Genomic DNA, 15045 nt, shown 5'->3' with positions numbered 1-15045 from the left:
GAATGTAGCGAGAATTCTTGCCAGTATTCGTACATGAAGTGATGTCGAAGGGTCAGGTAATCAAAATTGCGGAACAGCCACTTACGTATGGTGGATGCTTTGTGCTGGAAGCAGCCTAGCTATGAAAACAGCTATGGACACAGAGTACTGTCGAAAAGTACGTGTTGTCACACAACGCTACGTAGTGGGCGGATGGTGCTTGACACGATTACATTTGCACTTCAAATGATCGACATACTGTCTCACAACTCAAGCAGCTCTTTCAGCCTTCAACTACATAGGTCCTCAGCACAGCTCATGTTGTAGGTGTCGATTAAGAAACCTCTTTGAGAATATGGTCCAGATTGGATGCTTCAATAGCAAGTGCGGCAAGATCTCAGTAGGTGGCGGGGTGCACAGCTGCTTACTTTTGCGGCCTGTTGGTCTTTGGGTATGATTCCTGCTTTGGGTGCAGGAGGTCTCGGGTTCAAATCCCGGACAGGCCCTACTTTTCACTTTCGCGACAACCAAGCACTACGATAAACTAGCGAGTCTCTGAAAGTAAGCCATGCAACAGGAAAAACTGCATGTCGGGCCACCGGCCAATGATACTGGCAAGTGCGTCTTGTGGAAAGCAATCTACGAAGCTGGATTAAGCCGTCTCCGATTACTTATATCTATACCTAAAGACTGACACGTACAACGATTCTATTCGTTTCCCAGGAACTAGTACATCACATGCACGTTTGTTAAATGCATGCGCATGCAGCACCCAAAACGGAGAGATGCTGGGAGAAGCAGCTGAGGTCGTCTTCTCGCAGTTGAACCCCTTCCGTTCCGTTATTAATCCTAGTAGCAAGAGCATAAGCATCTGGAGCGTTCCCCATTCACTTGTGGACTGCTATTAACAATTTGCATTACATGATCCTAGCTAAAATTTTGCATATACAATTCCAACTGCCAGCTCGTACACGTTTCTAGAAACGATGCAAAACACTAAATCAGGTTCCACCGAGACCCGAACTCGGATCGCTGGATTCAAATTCCAGAGTGCTAACCATTACACTATGGAACCGGGTGCCTCTGCCGGACTTAAATTGAGCAGCATCATGTCATTAAACCGGTAAGCTGCGATTTATTACATGTAGCGTCCTCAGGAAGTGTTTGCGTGGCAAATGAAGCAACCAAGTAGGTTGAAAGTGGGGGGAACAACTTCGAATGTAGCGTGAATTCTTGCCAGTATTCGTACATGAAGTGATGTCGAAGGGTCAGGTAATCAAAATTGCGGAACAGCCACTTACGTATGGTGGATGCTTTGTGCTGGAAGCAGCCTAGCTATGAAAACAGCTATGGACACAGAGTACTGTCGAAAAGTACGTGCTGTCACACAACGCTACGTAGTGGGCGGATGGTGCTTGACACGATAACATTTGCACTTCAAATGATCGACATACTGTCTCACAACTCAAGCAGCTCTTTCAGCCTTCAACTACATTGGTCCTCAGCACAGCTCATGTTGTAGGTGTCGATTAAGAAACCTCTTTGAGAATATGGTCCAGATTGGATGCTTCAATAGCAAGTGCGGCAACATCTCAGTAAGTGGCGGGACACACAGCTGCTTACTTTTGCGGCCTGTTGGTCTAGGGGTATGTTTCCTGCTTTGGGTGCAGAAGGTCCCCGGTTCAAATCCCGGACAGGCCCTACTTTTCACTTTCACGACAACCAAGCACTACGATAAACTAGCGAGTCTCTGAAAGTAAGCCATGCAACAGGAAAAACTGCATGTCGGGCCACCGGCCAATGATACTGGCAAGTGCGTCTTGTGGAAAGCAATCTACGAAGCTGGATTAAGCCGTCTCCGATTACTTATATCTATACCTAAAGACTGACACGTACAACGATTCTATTCGTTTCCCAGGAACTAGTACATCGCATGCACGTTTGTTAAATGCATGCGCATGCAGCACCCAAAACGGAGAGATGCTGGGAGAAGCAGCTGAGGTCGTCTTCTCGCAGTTGAACCCCTTCCGTTCCGTTATTAATCCTAGTAGCAAAAGCACAAGCTTTTCGAGCGTTCCCCATTCACGTGTGGACTGCTATTAACAATTTCCATTACTTGATCCTAGCTAAAATTTTGCATATACAATTCCAACTGCCAGCTCGTACACGTTTCTAGAAACGATCGCAAAACACTGAATCAGGTTCCACCGAGACTCGAACTCGGATCGCTGGATTCAAAGTCCAGAGTGCTAACCATTACACCATGGAACCGGGTGCCTCTAACAGAAATAATCTGAGCAGCATCATGTCATTAAACCGGTAAGCTGCGATTTATTACATGTAGCGTCCTCAGGAAGTGTTTGCGTGGCAAATGAAGCAACCAAGTAGGTTGAAAGTGGGGGGAACAACTTCGAATGTAGCGAGAATTCTTGCCAGTATTCGTACATAAAGTGATGTCGAAGGGTCAGGTAATCAAAATTGCGGAACAGCCACTTACGTATGGTGGATGCTTTGTGCTGGAAGCAGCCTAGCTATGAAAACAGCTATGGACACAGAGTACTGTCGAAACGTACGTGCTGTCACACAACGCTACGTAGTGGGCGGATGGTGCTTGACACGATTACATTTGCACTTCAAATGATCGACATACTGTCTCACAACTCAAGCAGCTCTTTCAGCCTTCAACTACATTGGTCCTCAGCACAGCTCATGTTGTAGGTGTCGATTAAGAAACCTCTTTGAGAATATGGTCCAGATTGGATGCTTCAATAGCAAGTGCGGCAAGATCTCAGTAAGAGGCGGGGCACACAGCTGCTTAATTGTGCGGCCTGTTGGTCTTTGGGTATGATTCCTGCTTTTGGTGCAGAAGGTCCCGGGTTCAAATCCCGGACAGGCCCTACTTTTCACTTTCACGACAACCAAGCACTACGATAAACTAGCGAGTCTCTGAAAGTAAGCCATGCAACAGGACAAACTGCATGTCGGGCCACCGGCCAATGATACTGGCAAGTGCGTCTTGTGGAAAGCAATCTACGAAGCAGGATTAAGCCGTCTCCGATTACTTATATCTATACCTAAAGACTGACACGTACAACGATTCTATTCGTTTCCCAGGATCTAGTACATCGCATGCACGTTTGTTAAATGCATGCGCATGCAGCACCCAAAACGGAGAGATGCTGGGAGAAGCAGCTGAGGTCGTCTTCTCGCAGTTGAACCCCTTCCGTTCCGTTATTAATCCTAGTAGCAAAAGCACAAGCTTTTCGAGCGTTCCCCATTCACGTGTGGACTGCTATTAACAATTTCCATTACTTGATCCTAGCTAAAATTTTGCATATACAATTCCAACTGCCAGCTCGTACACGTTTCTAGAAACGATCGCAAAACACTGAATCAGGTTCCAACGAGACTCGAACTCGGATCGCTGGACTCAAAGTCCAGAGTGCTAACCATTACACCATGGAACCGGGTGCCTCTAGCGGAAATAATCTGAGCAGCATCATGGCATTAAACCGGTAAGCTGCGATTTATTACATGTAGCGTCCTCAGGAAGTGTTTGCGTGGCAAATGAAGCAACCAAGTAGGTTGAAAGTGGGGGGAACAACTTCGAATGTAGCGAGAATTCTTGCCAGTATTCGTACATGAAGTGATGTCGAAGGGTCAGGTAATCAAAATTGCGGAACAGCCACTTACGTATGGTGGATGCTTTGTGCTGGAAGCAGCCTAGCTATGAAAACAGCTATGGACACAGAGTACTGTCGAAAAGTACGTGCTGTCACACAACGCTACGTAGTGGGCGGATGGTGCTTGACACGATTACATTTGCACTTCAAATGATCGACATACTGTCTCACAACTCAAGCAGCTCTTTCAGCCTTCAACTACATTGGTCCTCAGCACAGCTCATGTTGTAGGTGTCGATTAAGAAACCTCTTTGAGAATATGGTCCAGATTGGATGCTTCAATAGCAAGTGCGGCAAGATCTCAGTAAGTGGCGGGGCACACAGCTGCTTAATTGTGCGGCCTGTTGGTCTTTGGGTATGATTCCTGCTTTGGGTGCAGGAGGTCTCGTGGTCAAATCCCGGACAGGCCCTACTTTTCACTTTCGCGACAACCAAGCACTACGATAAACTAGCGAGTCTCTGAAAGTAAGCCATGCAACAGGACAAACTGCATGTCGGGCCACCGGCCAATGATACTGGCAAGTGCGTCTTGTGGAAAGCAATCTACGAAGCAGGATTAAGCCGTCTTCGATTACTTATATCTATACCTAAAGACTGACACGTACAACGATTCTATTCGTTTCCCAGGAACTAGTACATCGCATGCACGTTTGTTAAATGCATGCGCATGCAGCACCCAAAACGGAGAGATGCTGGGAGAAGCAGCTGAGGTCGTCTTCTCGCAGTTGAACCCCTTACGTTCCGTTATTAATCCTAGTAGCAAAAGCATAAGCATTTGGAGCGTTCCCCATTCACATGTGGACTGCTATTAACAATTTGCATTACATGATCCTAGCTAAACTTTTGCATATACAATTCCAACAGCCAGCTCGTACACGTTTCTAGAAACGATCGCAAAACACTGAATCAGGTTCCACCGAGACTCGAACTCGGATCACTGGATTCAAATTCCAAAGTGCTAACCATTACACCATGGAACCGGGTGCCTCTAGCAGAAATAATCTGAGCAGCATCATGTCATTAAACCGGTAAGCTGCGATTTATTACATGTAGCGTCCTCAGGAAGTGTTTGCGTGGCAAATGAAGCAACCAAGTAGGTTGAAAGTGGGGGGAACAACTTCGAATGTAGCGAGAATTCTTGCCAGTATTCGTACATGAAGTGATGTCGAAGGGTCAGGTAATCAAAATTGCGGAACAGCCACTTACGTATGGTGGATGCTTTGTGCTGGAAGCAGCCTAGCTATGAAAACAGCTATGGACACAGAGTACTGTCGAAAAGTACGTGCTGTCACACAACGCTACGTAGTGGGCGGATGGTGCTTGACACGATTACATTTGCACTTCAAATGATCGACATACTGTCTCACAACTCAAGCAGCTCTTTCAGCCTTCAACTACATTGGTCCTCAGCACAGCTCATGTTGTAGGTGTCGATTAAGAAACCTCTTTGAGAATATGGTCCAGATTGGATGCTTCAATAGCAAGTGCGGAAAGATCTCAGTAGGTGGCGGGGTGCACAGCTGCTTACTTTTGCGGCCTGTTGGTCTTTGGGTATGATTCCTGCTTTGGGTGCAGGAGGTCTCGGGTTCAAATCCCGGACAGGCCCTACTTTTCACTTTCGCGACAACCAAGCACTACGATAAACTAGCGAGTCTCTGAAAGTAAGCCATGCAACAGGACAAACTGCATGTCGGGCCACCGGCCAATGATACTGGCAAGTGCGTCTTGTGGAAAGCAATCTACGAAGCTGGATTAAGCCGTCTTCGATTACTTATATCTATACCTAAAGACTGACACGTACAACGATTCTATTCGTTTCCCAGGAACTAGTACATCGCATGCACGTTTGTTAAATGCATGCGCATGCAGCACCCAAAACGGAGAGATACTGGGAGAAGCAGCTGAGGTCGTCTTCTCGCAGTTGAACCCCTTCCGTTCCGTTATTAATCCTAGTAGCAAAAGCATAAGCATCTGGAGCGTTCCCCATTCACTTGTGGACTGCTATTAACAATTTGCATTACATGATCCTAGCTAAAATTTTGCATATACAATTCCAACTGCAAGCTCGTACACGTTTCTAGAAACGATCGCAAAACACTGAGTCAGGTTCCACCGAGACTCGAACACGGATCGCTGGACTCAAAGTCCAGAGTGCTAACCATTACACCATGGAACCGGGTGCCTCTAGCGGAAATAATCTGAGCAGCATCATGTCATTAAACCGGTAAGCTGCGATTTATTACATGTAGCGTCCTCAGGAAGTGTTTGCGTGGCAAATGGAGCAACCAAGTAGGTTGAAAGTGGGGGGAACAACTTCGAATGTAGCGAGAATTCTTGCCAGTATTCGCACATGAAGTGATGTCGAAGGGTCAGGTAATCAAAATCGCGGAACAGCCACTTTCGTATTGTGGATGCTTTGTGCTGGAAGCAGCCTAGCTATGAAAACAGCTATGGACACAGAGTACTGTCGAAAAGTACGTGCTGTCACACAACGCTACGTAGTGGGCGGATGGTGCTTGACACGATTACATTTGCACTTCAAATGATCGACATACTGTCTCACAACTCAAGCAGCTCTTTCAGCCTTCAACTACATTGGTCCTCAGCACAGCTCATGTTGTAGGTGTCGATTAAGAAACCTCTTTGAGAATATGGTCCAGATTGGATGCTTCAATAGCAAGTGCGGCAAGATCTCAGTAAGTGGCGGGGCACAAAGCTGCTTAATTGTGCGGCCTGTTGGTCTTTGGGTATGATTCCTTCTTTGGGTGCAGAAGGTCCCGGGTTCAAATCCCGGACAGGCCCTACTTTTCACTTTCACGACAACCAAGCACTACGATAAACTAGCGAGTCTCTGAAAGTAAGCCATGCAACTGGACAAACTGCATGTCGGGCCACCGGCCAATGATACTGGCAAGTGCGTCTTGTGGAAAGCAATCTACGAAGCTGGATTAAGCCGTCTCCGATTACTTATATCTATACCTAAAGACTGACACGCACAACGATTCTATTCGTTTCCCAGGAACTAGTACATCGCATGCACGTTTGTTAAATGCATGCGCATGCAGCACCCAAAACGGAGAGATGCTGGGAGAAGCAGCTGAGGTCGTCTTCTCGCAGTTGATCCCCTTCCGTTCCGTTATTAATCCTAGTAGCAAAAGCACAAGCTTTTCGAGAGTTCCCCATTCACGTGTGGACTGCTATTAATAAATTCCATTACTTGATCCTAGCTAAAATTTTGCATATACAATTCCAACTGCCAGCTCGTACACGTTTCTAGAAACGATCGCAAAACACTGAATCAGGTTCCACCGAGACTCGAACTCGGATCGCTGGATTCAAAGTCCAGAGTGCTAACGATTACACCATGGAACCGGGTGCCTCTAGCGGAAATAATCTGAGCAGCATCATGTCATTAAACCGGTAAGCTGCGATTTATTACATGTAGCGTCCTCAGGAAGTGTTTGCGTGGCAAATGAAGCAACCAAGTAGGTTGAAAGTGGGGGGAACAACTTCGAATGTAGCGAGAAGTCTTGCCAGTATTCGTACATGAAGTGATGTCGAAGGGTCAGGTAATCAAAATCGCGGAACAGCCACTTACGTATGGTGGATGCTTTGTGCTGGAAGCAGCCTAGCTATGAAAACAGCTATGGACACAGAGTACTGTCGAAAAGTACGTGCTGTCACACAACGCTACGTAGTGGGCGGATGGTGCTTGACACGATTACATTTGCACTTCAAATGATCGACGTACTGTCTCACAACTCAAGCAGCTCTTTCAGCCTTCAACTACATTGGTCCTCAGCACAGCTCATGTTGTAGGTGTCGATTAACAAACCTCTTTGAGAATATGGTCCAGATTGGATGCTTCAATAGCAAGTGCGGCAAGATCTCAGTAGGTGGCGGGGTGCACAGCTGCTTACTTTTGCGGCCTGTTGGTCTTTGGGTATGATTCCTGCTTTGGGTGCAGGAGGTCTCGGGTTCAAATCCCGGACAGGCCCTACTTTTCACTTTCGCGACAACCAAGCACTAAGATAAACTAGCGAGTCTCTGAAAGTAAGCCATGCAACAGGACAAACTGCATGTCGGGCCACCGGCCAATGATACTGGCAAGTGCGTCTTGTGGAAAGCAATCTACGAAGCTGGATTAAGCCGTCTTCGATTACTTATATCTATACCTAAAGACTGACACGTACAACGATTCTATTCGTTTCCCAGGAACTAGTACATCGCATGCACGTTTGTTAAATGCATGCGCATGCAGCACCCAAAACGGAGAGATGCTGGGAGAAGCAGCTGAGGTCGTCTTCTCGCAGTTGAACCCCTTCCGTTCCGTTATTAATCCTAGTAGCAAAAGCATAAGCATCTGGAGCGTTCCCCATTCACTTGTGGACTGCTATTAACAATTTGCATTACATGATCCTAGCTAAAATTTTGCATATACAATTCCAACTGCAAGCTCGTACACGTTTCTAGAAACGATCGCAAAACACTGAGTCAGGTTCCACCGAGACTCGAACTCGGATCGCTGGACTCAAAGTCCAGAGTGCTAACCATTACACCATGGAACCGGGTGCCTCTAGCGGAAATAATCTGAGCAGCATCATGTCATTAAACCGGTAAGCTGCGATTTATTACATGTAGCGTCCTCAGGAAGTGTTTGCGTGGCAAATGGAGCAACCAAGTAGGTTGAAAGTGGGGGGAACAACTTCGAATGTAGCGAGAATTCTTGCCAGTATTCGCACATGAAGTGATGTCGAAGGGTCAGGTAATCAAAATCGCGGAACAGCCACTTTCGTATTGTGGATGCTTTGTGCTGGAAGCAGCCTAGCTATGAAAACAGCTATGGACACAGAGTACTGTCGAAAAGTACGTGCTGTCACACAACGCTACGTAGTGGGCGGATGGTGCTTGACACGATTACATTTGCACTTCAAATGATCGACATACTGTCTCACAACTCAAGCAGCTCTTTCAGCCTTCAACTACATTGGTCCTCAGCACAGCTCATGTTGTAGGTGTCGATTAAGAAACCTCTTTGAGAATATGGTCCAGATTGGATGCTTCAATAGCAAGTGCGGCAAGATCTCAGTAAGTGGCGGGGCACAAAGCTGCTTAATTGTGCGGCCTGTTGGTCTTTGGGTATGATTCCTTCTTTGGGTGCAGAAGGTCCCGGGTTCAAATCCCGGACAAGCCCTACTTTTCACTTGCGCGACAACCAAGCACTACGATAAACTAGCGAGTCTCTGAAAGTAAGCCATGCAACAGGAAAAACTGCATGTCGGGCCACCGGCCAATGATACTGGCAAGTGCGTCTTGTGGAAAGCAATCTACGAAGCTGGATTAAGCCGTCTCCGATTACTTATATCTATACCTAAAGACTGACACGTACAACGATTCTATTCGTTTCCCAGGAACTAGTACATCGCATGCACGTTTGTTAAATGCATGCGCATGCAGCACCCAAAACGGAGAGATGCTGGGAGAAGCAGCTGAGGTCGTCTTCTCGCAGTTGAACCCCTTCCGTTCCGTTATTAATCCTAGTAGCGAAAGCACAAGCTTTTCGAGAGTTCCCCATTCACGTGTGGACTGCTATTAACAATTTCCATTACTTGATCCTAGCTAAAATTTTGCATATACAATTCCAACTGCCAGCTCGTACACGTTTCTAGAAACGATCGCAAAACACTGAATCAGGTTCCACCGAGACTCGAACTCGGATCACTGGATTCAAATTCCAAAGTGCTAACCATTACACCATGGAACCGGGTGCCTCTAGCAGAAATAATCTGAGCAGCATCATGTCATTAAACCGGTAAGCTGCGATTTATTACATGTAGCGTCCTCAGGAAGTGTTTGCGTGGCAAATGAAGCAACCAAGTAGGTTGAAAGTGGGGGGAACAACTTCGAATGTAGCGAGAATTCTTGCCAGTATTCGTACATGAAGTGATGTCGAAGGGTCAGGTAATCAAAATTGCGGAACAGCCACTTACGTATGGTGGATGCTTTGTGCTGGAAGCAGCCTAGCTATGAAACCAGCTATGGACACAGAGTACTGTCGAAAAGTACGTGCTGTCACACAACGCTACGTAGTGGGCGGATGGTGCTTGACACGATAACATTTGCACTTCAAATGATCGACATACTGTCTCACAACTCAAGCAGCTCTTTCAGCCTTCAACTACATTGGTCCTCAGCACAGCTCATGTTGTAGGTGTCGATTAAGAAACCTCTTTGAGAATATGGTCCAGATTGGATGCTTCAATAGCAAGTGCGGCAACATCTCAGTAAGTGGCGGGACACACAGCTGCTTACTTTTGCGGCCTGTTGGTCTAGGGGTATGTTTCCTGCTTTGGGTGCAGAAGGTCCCCGGTTCAAATCCCGGACAGGCACTACTTTTCACTTTCACGACAACCAAGCACTACGATAAACTAGCGAGTCTCTGAAAGTAAGCCATGCAACAGGAAAAACTGCATGTCGGGCCACCGGCCAATGATACTGGCAAGTGCGTCTTGTGGAAAGCAATCTACGAAGCTGGATTAAGCCGTCTCCGATTACTTATATCTATACCTAAAGACTGACACGTACAACGATTCTATTCGTTTCCCAGGAACTAGTACATCGCATGCACGTTTGTTAAATGCATGCGCATGCAGCACCCAAAACGGAGAGATGCTGGGAGAAGCAGCTGAGGTCGTCTTCTCGCAGTTGAACCCCTTCCGTTCCGTTATTAATCCTAGTAGCAAAAGCACAAGCTTTTCGAGCGTTCCCCATTCACGTGTGGACTGCTATTAACAATTTCCATTACTTGATCCTAGCTAAAATTTTGCATATACAATTCCAACTGCCAGCTCGTACACGTTTCTAGAAACGATCGCAAAACACTGAATCAGGTTCCACCAAAACTCGAACTCGGATCGCTGGATTCAAAGTCCAGAGTGCTAACCATTACACCATGGAACCGGGTGCCTCTAACAGAAATAATCTGAGCAGCATCATGTCATTAAACCGGTAAGCTGCGATTTATTACATGTAGCGTCCTCAGGAAGTGTTTGCGTGGCAAATGAAGCAACCAAGTAGGTTGAAAGTGGGGGGAACAACTTCGAATGTAGCGAGAATTCTTGCCAGTATTCGTACATAAAGTGATGTCGAAGGGTCAGGTAATCAAAATTGCGGAACAGCCACTTACGTATGGTGGATGCTTTGTGCTGGAAGCAGCCTAGCTATGAAAACAGCTATGGACACAGAGTACTGTCGAAACGTACGTGCTGTCACACAACGCTACGTAGTGGGCGGATGGTGCTTGACACGATTACATTTGCACTTCAAATGATCGACATACTGTCTCACAACTCAAGCAGCTCTTTCAGCCTTCAACTACATTGGTCCTCAGCACAGCTCATGTTGTAGGTGTCGATTAAGAAACCTCTTTGAGAATATGGTCCAGATTGGATGCTTCAGTAGCAAGTGCGGCAAGATCTCAGTAAGTGGCGGGGCACACAGCTGCTTAATTGTGCGGCCTGTTGGTCTTTGGGTATGATTCCTGCTTTTTGTGCAGAAGGTCCCGGGTTCAAATCCCGGACAGGCCCTACTTTTCACTTTCACGACAACCAAGCACTACGATAAACTAGCGAGTCTCTGAAAGTAAGCTATGCAACAGGACAAACTGCATGTCGGGCCACCGGCCAATGATACTGGCAAGTGCGTCTTGTGGAAAGCAATCTACGAAGCAGGATTAAGCCGTCTCCGATTACTTATATCTATACCTAAAGACTGACACGTACAACGATTCTATTCGTTTCCCAGGATCTAGTACATCGCATGCACGTTTGTTAAATGCATGCGCATGCAGCACCCAAAACGGAGAGATGCTGGGAGAAGCAGCTGAGGTCGTCTTCTCGCAGTTGAACCCCTTCCGTTCCGTTATTAATCCTAGTAGCAAAAGCACAAGCTTTTCGAGCGTTCCCCATTCACGTGTGGACTGCTATTAACAATTTCCATTACTTGATCCTAGCTAAAATTTTGCATATACAATTCCAACTGCCAGCTCGTACACGTTTCTAGAAACGATCGCAAAACACTGAATCAGGTTCCAACGAGACTCGAACTCGGATCGCTGGACTCAAAGTCCAGAGTGCTAACCATTACACCATGGAACCGCGTGCCTCTAGCGGAAATAATCTGAGCAGCATCATGGCATTAAACCGGTAAGCTGCGATTTATTACATGTAGCGTCCTCAGGAAGTGTTTGCGTGGCAAATGAAGCAACCAAGTAGGTTGAAAGTGGGGGGAACAACTTCGAATGTAGCGAGAATTCTTGCCAGTATTCGTACATGAAGTGATGTCGAAGGGTCAGGTAATCAAAATTGCGGAACAGCCACTTACGTATGGTGGATGCTTTGTGCTGGAAGCAGCCTAGCTATGAAAACAGCTATGGACACAGAGTACTGTCGAAAAGTACGTGCTGTCACACAACGCTACGTAGTGGGCGGATGGTGCTTGACACGATTACATTTGCACTTCAAATGATCGACATACTGTCTCACAACTCAAGCAGCTCTTTCAGCCTTCAACTACATTGGTCCTCAGCACAGCTCATGTTGTAGGTGTCGATTAAGAAACCTCTTTGAGAATATGGTCCAGATTGGATGCTTCAATAGCAAGTGCGGCAAGATCTCAGTAAGTGGCGGGGCACACAGCTGCTTAATTGTGCGGCCTGTTGGTCTTTGGGTATGATTCCTGCTTTGGGTGCAGGAGGTCTCGTGGTCAAATCCCGGACAGGCCCTACTTTTCACTTTCGCGACAACCAAGCACTACGATAAACTAGCGAGTCTCTGAAAGTAAGCCATGCAACAGGACAAACTGCATGTCGGGCCACCGGCCAATGATACTGGCAAGTGCGTCTTGTGGAAAGCAATCTACGAAGCAGGATTAAGCCGTCTTCGATTACTTATATCTATACCTAAAGACTGACACGTACAACGATTCTATTCGTTTCCCAGGAACTAGTACATCGCATGCACGTTTGTTAAATGCATGCGCATGCAGCACCCAAAACGGAGAGATGCTGGGAGAAGCAGCTGAGGTCGTCTTCTCGCAGTTGAACCCCTTACGTTCCGTTATTAATCCTAGTAGCAAAAGCATAAGCATTTGGAGCGTTCCCCATTCACATGTGGACTGCTATTAACAATTTGCATTACATGATCCTAGCTAAACTTTTGCATATACAATTCCAACAGCCAGCTCGTACACGTTTCTAGAAACGATCGCAAAACACTGAATCAGGTTCCACCGAGACTCGAACTCGGATCACTGGATTCAAATTCCAAAGTGCTAACCATTACACCATGGAACCGGGTGCCTCTAGCAGAAATAATCTGAGCAGCATCATGTCATTAAACCGGTAAGCTGCGATTTATTACATGTAGCGTCCTCAGGAAGTGTTTGCGTGGCAAATGAAGCAACCAAGTAGGTTGAAAGTGGGGGGAACAACTTCGAATGTAGCGAGAATTCTTGCCAGTATTCGTACATGAAGTGATGTCGAAGGGTCAGGTAATCAAAATTGCGGAACAGCCACTTACGTATGGTGGATGCTTTGTGCTGGAAGCAGCCTAGCTATGAAAACAGCTATGGACACAGAGTACTGTCGAAAAGTACGTGCTGTCACACAACGCTACGTAGTGGGCGGATGGTGCTTGACACGATTACATTTGCACTTCAAATGATCGACATACTGTCTCACAACTCAAGCAGCTCTTTCAGCCTTCAACTACATTGGTCCTCAGCACAGCTCATGTTGTAGGTGTCGATTAAGAAACCTCTTTGAGAATATGGTCCAGATTGGATGCTTCAATAGCAAGTGCGGAAAGATCTCAGTAGGTGGCGGGGTGCACAGCTGCTTACTTTTGCGGCCTGTTGGTCTTTGGGTATGATTCCTGCTTTGGGTGCAGGAGGTCTCGGGTTCAAATCCCGGACAGGCCCTACTTTTCACTTTCGCGACAACCAAGCACTACGATAAACTAGCGAGTCTCTGAAAGTAAGCCATGCAACAGGACAAACTGCATGTCGGGCCACCGGCCAATGATACTGGCAAGTGCGTCTTGTGGAAAGCAATCTACGAAGCTGGATTAAGCCGTCTTCGATTACTTATATCTATACCTAAAGACTGACACGTACAACGATTCTATTCGTTTCCCAGGAACTAGTACATCGCATGCACGTTTGTTAAATGCATGCGCATGCAGCACCCAAAGCGGAGAGATACTGGGAGAAGCAGCTGAGGTCGTCTTCTCGCAGTTGAACCCCTTCCGTTCCGTTATTAATCCTAGTAGCAAAAGCATAAGCATCTGGAGCGTTCCCCATTCACTTGTGGACTGCTATTAACAATTTGCATTACATGATCCTAGCTAAAATTTTGCATATACAATTCCAACTGCAAGCTCGTACACGTTTCTAGAAACGATCGCAAAACACTGAGTCAGGTTCCACCGAGACTCGAACACGGATCGCTGGACTCAAAGTCCAGAGTGCTAACCATTACACCATGGAACCGGGTGCCTCTAGCGGAAATAATCTGAGCAGCATCATGTCATTAAACCGGTAAGCTGCGATTTATTACATGTAGCGTCCTCAGGAAGTGTTTGCGTGGCAAATGGAGCAACCAAGTAGGTTGAAAGTGGGGGGAACAACTTCGAATGTAGCGAGAATTCTTGCCAGTATTCGCACATGAAGTGATGTCGAAGGGTCAGGTAATCAAAATCGCGGAACAGCCACTTTCGTATTGTGGATGCTTTGTGCTGGAAGCAGCCTAGCTATGAAAACAGCTATGGACACAGAGTACTGTCGAAAAGTACGTGCTGTCACACAACGCTACGTAGTGGGCGGATGGTGCTTGACACGATTACATTTGCACTTCAAATGATCGACATACTGTCTCACAACTCAAGCAGCTCTTTCAGCCTTCAACTACATTGGTCCTCAGCACAGCTCATGTTGTAGGTGTCGATTAAGAAACCTCTTTGAGAATATGGTCCAGATTGGATGCTTCAATAGCAAGTGCGGCAAGATCTCAGTAAGTGGCGGGGCACAAAGCTGCTTAATTGTGCGGCCTGTTGGTCTTTGGGTATGATTCCTTCTTTGGGTGCAGAAGGTCCCGGGTTCAAATCCCGGACAGGCCCTACTTTTCACTTTCACGACAACCAAGCACTACGATAAACTAGCGAGTCTCTGAAAGTAAGCCATGCAACTGGACAAACTGCATGTCGGGCCACCGGCCAATGATACTGGCAAGTGCGTCTTGTGGAAAGCAATCTACGAAGCTGGATTAAGCCGTCTCCGATTACTTATATCTATACCTAAAGACTGACACGCACAACGATTCTATTCG

General features: G+C 46.7%; 9 non-coding genes across 9 annotated transcripts; all 9 read right to left on the bottom strand.

Annotated features, from left to right (window-relative positions):
• Window positions 1-2178: 2178 nt before the first annotated feature.
• Trnaq-uug (transfer RNA glutamine (anticodon UUG)) lies at window positions 2179-2250 on the bottom strand. Its single transcript has one exon. It is a non-coding gene; the product is annotated as a tRNA-Gln (tRNA).
• Window positions 2251-3374: 1124 nt separating this feature from the next.
• Trnaq-uug (transfer RNA glutamine (anticodon UUG)) lies at window positions 3375-3446 on the bottom strand. Its single transcript has one exon. It is a non-coding gene; the product is annotated as a tRNA-Gln (tRNA).
• Window positions 3447-4570: 1124 nt separating this feature from the next.
• Trnaq-uug (transfer RNA glutamine (anticodon UUG)) lies at window positions 4571-4642 on the bottom strand. Its single transcript has one exon. It is a non-coding gene; the product is annotated as a tRNA-Gln (tRNA).
• Window positions 4643-6962: 2320 nt separating this feature from the next.
• Window positions 6963-7034, bottom strand: Trnaq-uug (transfer RNA glutamine (anticodon UUG)). Its single transcript has one exon. It is a non-coding gene; the product is annotated as a tRNA-Gln (tRNA).
• A 1124-nt stretch (window positions 7035-8158) lies between these two features.
• On the bottom strand, window positions 8159-8230 carry Trnaq-uug (transfer RNA glutamine (anticodon UUG)). Its single transcript has one exon. It is a non-coding gene; the product is annotated as a tRNA-Gln (tRNA).
• Window positions 8231-9354: 1124 nt separating this feature from the next.
• On the bottom strand, window positions 9355-9426 carry Trnaq-uug (transfer RNA glutamine (anticodon UUG)). The gene has a single exon. It is a non-coding gene; the product is annotated as a tRNA-Gln (tRNA).
• Window positions 9427-10550: 1124 nt separating this feature from the next.
• Window positions 10551-10622, bottom strand: Trnaq-uug (transfer RNA glutamine (anticodon UUG)). The gene has a single exon. It is a non-coding gene; the product is annotated as a tRNA-Gln (tRNA).
• A 1124-nt stretch (window positions 10623-11746) lies between these two features.
• Trnaq-uug (transfer RNA glutamine (anticodon UUG)) lies at window positions 11747-11818 on the bottom strand. Its single transcript has one exon. It is a non-coding gene; the product is annotated as a tRNA-Gln (tRNA).
• Window positions 11819-12942: 1124 nt separating this feature from the next.
• Window positions 12943-13014, bottom strand: Trnaq-uug (transfer RNA glutamine (anticodon UUG)). The gene has a single exon. It is a non-coding gene; the product is annotated as a tRNA-Gln (tRNA).
• Window positions 13015-15045: the final 2031 nt, after the last annotated feature.

Source organism: Schistocerca gregaria, chromosome 3 (assembly GCF_023897955.1).
Source record: "Schistocerca gregaria isolate iqSchGreg1 chromosome 3, iqSchGreg1.2, whole genome shotgun sequence".
Taxonomy (NCBI): domain Eukaryota; kingdom Metazoa; phylum Arthropoda; class Insecta; order Orthoptera; family Acrididae; genus Schistocerca; species Schistocerca gregaria.
The sequence above is the reverse complement of the archived record's forward strand: the minus strand, read 5'-3'. Positions and strand labels throughout refer to the sequence as shown.